This window comes from Macaca nemestrina, chromosome 7 (genome assembly GCF_043159975.1).
Source record: "Macaca nemestrina isolate mMacNem1 chromosome 7, mMacNem.hap1, whole genome shotgun sequence".
NCBI lineage: Eukaryota > Metazoa > Chordata > Mammalia > Primates > Cercopithecidae > Macaca > Macaca nemestrina.
In genome coordinates this window covers 174,475,878-174,480,922 of record NC_092131.1, presented here as the reverse complement: position 1 = coordinate 174,480,922, position 5,045 = coordinate 174,475,878, and positions in this window count along the sequence as shown.

Below are 5,045 nucleotides of genomic sequence, written 5' to 3'. Positions count from 1 at the left end.
ATTTGTATACAGGAAATAAATATTATAAAGCAGAAAAGGTAATGTATTCAATTTAAAATTATTATAATTGTTGTGTTTCAATGTCACTTAAGAAAATGGCAAGAGATGCCAGAGGCTCAGCATGAAATATTATTTTCGGTGTGTAACTGTGATCAATCTATATAGAGAATTATACATATAAGAATAAATTTAAGAATAATAAATTAATAAACATTGTAAAATAAAATGGTAACCATTAATCAATAGATATGAATGGCAAATAAGTCCAAACTATGCTCAATACCAAAGTCATTAAAAAGATGTGACTTGAAACCACAATAACGATTTAGACTGTTTCTTCAAATATCCAGGAAGTTATCCATATTGATAACATTTTATATACATAAAAATAATGAGCAAATTATGGTATTTTCATTCAAGAAAGAATAGTGAAAGAGTACAAGTCAACATAAAAGAAAAACTACAGATACATGAAACAATATGATAAATCTCAAAAGTGTTATTCTAATTGAGAAAAACCATATCTAAATTATTACATACAGAATGATTTCATTTATATGACATTCTAGAAAAGGCAAATCTATTGAGATCAAGATGATCAATAATTGCCAAGGCTATGAGTGGGAGGAGGATTACTACAATGGGGGACAATAGAACTTTTTGAGTTCTTAATGCAGTTCTCTGGTTATCAGGGGGTAAATCAAATGGATTCTCCCCCTTTCTCACTTGCAATTCTCAGGAATAACTGTAGAATGAGCCCAGAATGCAATCTCCTGAGATAGGGAGAGACAGTCCTGACCAACGTGGGCTTTTTTCCTGCCCCTCCTAGTGAATGTGACATCTTGAGTTGAGAAGGAACCTCTGGGTCAACACAGTTTGTTCATCATCTCACTTTAGAAACTGACCCCCTACCACTCAAGTTGTTCTTAAATACTTTTCCTCTGCATTCATAACGTACACTGAGCTTAGGTTCTCTGTCTTCCCTATTATAATATAATTTTAATTTGCACATCTTGCTAAGTGGCATGTTTAAAGAAAGCAGCAGGAAGGTGGGAACTCAGCCTGCTAGGTGAGAGAGGTGCCTCTAAGTTCTTATATCTCTGGCCACTAGCTTGAGCCATTTGGGTACGGTGTTCTACTTCTAATGCCCAGGCAGCAAACTTTGTTGTGTTGTTCCTATTACACCTCCCTTTTAATGTTACATGGGTCAGTTAACTTGTCTCTCTCTATGGGTTTGACTCACATCTTTTTTTTACTCATCTTAATATTGCCAAGTAGAAACATACAGTTGGGAGTATGCTTATGATGGATTAATTGCACAAATGAATCAAAATGTCATCAAAAAACTAATAGCGACTGGATATTCCTTATGCCATGTGAAAACAAAAAATTCACAGGTATAGGAATTCATGGTTTGCAAAAGCCTGACCATTAAAAAAAAAAAGACAGTTATCCCTGAGAGATGAGAAATAGTGATGTGAGTCCTGCTGTAGCCTTGGGTTATGGTTGAGTTTCCAGGCTGTGGTGTGGCAAGGACCTTGGAGGACACTCAAGTTGAGAAGCTGGAACTGAGAGTCTGAAGAACAAGGTGGCTGAGTTTCATCAAGCCATTCTCCATGTCCAGTGCTAGGAAGGGGAAAGAGTGTTCATGCCAGCTCCCATGAGATAGGGTTGCTATGTGCCATCATCACTGATGTGGCACATGGATCAAAGAACTATGGAAAAATCCAGACACAAGAAGAAGCCATTTGAGTGAACTCAGCCTTCAACAATTTTGTCTTATTCTTGACTGCAAAAAGGCGACTTTATATGACACTGCCATCTTGCATTTTCTTGCAAGCAGTATGATGAAGTTCATATTTGCACAGTAAAGAAGTGGCTGGTGGCTGCATTTCTTGCAAGCAGTATGATGAAGTTCATATTTGCACAGTAAAGAAGTGGCTGGTGCCTGCATTTAGGTGGTGTCTACATCTCAGTGTTCTGTCTATACAAATTATTGCCTTTGTGAATCTCTTAAAATTAGAACAAGCTAGGCCATACAATGAAAACATTCAGAGCTCTTTTAAAGCATCAGGCTGTAGATACATTTTTCCCTTGTGACTGCTAGACAAGTGTCTTCTCCTCTTCTTCACAACCAGAGGTATTTCAGAGGATATTTATGGCTAATACAGAGAATGTGTACCATCCGTCTTCCCTAAAACAAGTGATATTCCCATTCAATTTAGGAAAGACTGATGCTTGAAAAGATGAAAATAATTAAAAAGCGATTTTGAAAGTTATGGTAGCATTATTAAATACATTTTATAGTAGCATTATTAAATACAAAAGGCACTAATATATGCCTTTTGGTATGGTAGCATTATTAAATACAAAAGGTATTAATATACAATACAAAAATAAAAAAATTGTTTGTAGATAAAGTTTGTGTGGCCAAAAAAATTAATAAATGTTAAAAATATGTTCAAATTAAACAAAAACAAGAACCAATATAATATTACAAGGCAAGGAGTGAAGCAGTAATGCGTCCTTGGTCAGTAAGCAGAATGGTTTTGGAACACACTTTTGCTTTATATCAAAGGGCTGACTTCACCAACTGAACCCAAAGGGACAGAAGGAAGCAGCTGGACATGCAGACCCTACATAGAGGATCTGGGCTTAGCTGCATAGGCTGTGGCCCTGTCTTTGGTGGGCATTGTCTGGAGAAGGAAAATCTTGGCCATTGTGTTGTCCCTACTTGTCCAGGAGGGATTCAGGGGTCTCTTTCTTGGTTCTTGCCACCCCTGGCTGTCACTGGGGAGCTTTTAGGAAATTCCCTAGGGCTCCAGAAAAGCAGAAAAGGAAAATGAAGATGGGTGAGGGTGACATCAGATAAAATTCACTGAGAATGTACTAAAAAATAGGGTGAGTGGGGTTGGAAGGATTGCCTAAAATTTACAAGGGCATTAGAGACAGAAGTGTCAACAGCAATGTTCTAAAATCCTAAACCCTACTCTTTATTGGAGGCACAGCTCGGAATATTTGTGTAGTTACAAGGCACGCAGTTTTCACTCTTCTCTGTCTTCATTACAGAACAGCACAATGATTAAGAGACAGGGCTCTGGAGGGAAAATACTTGTGTTAAGTGAAGTCTTTCATTAAGACAGTGGCATTTGCACAAAGAGAAATAAGTCAGTGAAAAAGAGAAAAGAGAACTGAATAGAGGCATGTGCATAAACAAACACGTGAATTATACATAAGACCAATGGGGGAAAATAACATTTTCAACAAATGTTCTAGGAAATTAAATATCCATAGAGTGAAATTAAAATCTGACTTTTGATCTCACATTTCACAGAAATTCAATTCCAGGTGGATCACTGACCTAAATGTAAAAGTAATTTGTTACAGATTTTAGCATTTAACTTAGAAAAATAACTTCATGACCATGATGTAGAGTAAGATTTCTGGAACTAGACCTAGAGAGTAATTACCATACAGAAGAAAAGATATTCTAACATAGTTGATGTGAGCACTGACTCTGGAGATAGACTGAGTTAATCTCAAGCTTCTATTTCTTTCTTATAGAACTTTACCTCAGATTGGAACTGGACTATAGGAGTACAGGAGTGGTAATAGTGCCTACCACTTGAGACTCTGTGAAGCTTCAATGAACTAATAATACATAAAGCATATAGACTAATAGCAGTTATATACTAACCATTAAGCCAATATTTGTTAATACTGACAGTGTTGTCCAAGTAAATTGCAAGATATATCATTTGCGTTAGTTGTAAGATGCATCATTACTTTATATGTCACAATGAAAGAATAAAACCATTGACAAAGTATAACACAAATATTTATCACTTAGAATTTTGTCTTATTATTATTGAAAAAATTATTTCAACTTCATAAATGTGTAAAAGGCAACTTATACTGTTATAAGAAAGCAAATTATTATAACAGCATGCAAATTAGTGCAGCTATTATGAAAAACAGAATGGAGGTTCCTTCAAAAACTAAAAATGGAACTACTATAGGACCTAGCAGTCACACTTCTAGGTATGTGTCCAAAGGAACTGAAATCAATAAGTGGATATTTGCCTTTTGTGAGTTCTACAATTACAGGAGATGGAAAATATAAGCAAAGTACATTGACAAAAGTATTCCTAGTTTTTTCCCATTCAGATTAATGTCTTCTGAATCAACTTTGAAATCATCTTGGCCATGCTGTCTCCCACATTAATATCAGTTGTGCTAAGCTTGTTCTTGTAACAAACAAAGAGGCGAACAGAACAGTTTCCAGTGCATTCTATGAGGCCAGTTTACTACCACTAGACACATACGTTACAAGAATAGAAAATCACAGGCAAATATCCTTATGAATATTGTGGCATTAGCCTAAACAAAATACTAGAAAACCAAACACAGCAACATAAAAACAGGATTATTCACTATAACCAAGTGCATTTATCCCAAGAACACAGTTTGGTTCCAAGCATAAAAACAATTAAGGTAATGTGCTATATTATAGCCTAAAGAACAAAAACCAGGTGATCAACTGAAAGGATGTGGAGGTAACATTTGACAATTTAAATCCATTCATGGAAAAAAAACCTCAACACATTTGAGAGAGACATAAAATTTCTTAATTCAAATGGACATCCACAAAAAACTCATATAACAACATATGCTACCATGAAAGGCTCAATATTTTCCACAAGATTAGAACAAAGATGAAGATTTCCACTCTTGTCACTCCTATCCAACATTGTACCGGAGGATATATTCAGGGAAATTAGTCTAGAAAAAGAAATAGAAATTATCCAGATCGGAAAGAAATTCAGACAATCTTTTTTTTTTTTTTTGCAAATGTTATGATCTTGTGTAGGAGAAAATCCTAAGGAAACTACTCAAATAAGACTAGAACCAGAAAACAAGTTCAGTAATGTTGCAGTATACAAGGTCAATAAATAAATCAATGGTACTTTTTTTCATTATACTTTATTTTCTGGGATACATGTTTAAAACATGCAGGTTTGTTACATATGTATACACGTGCCATG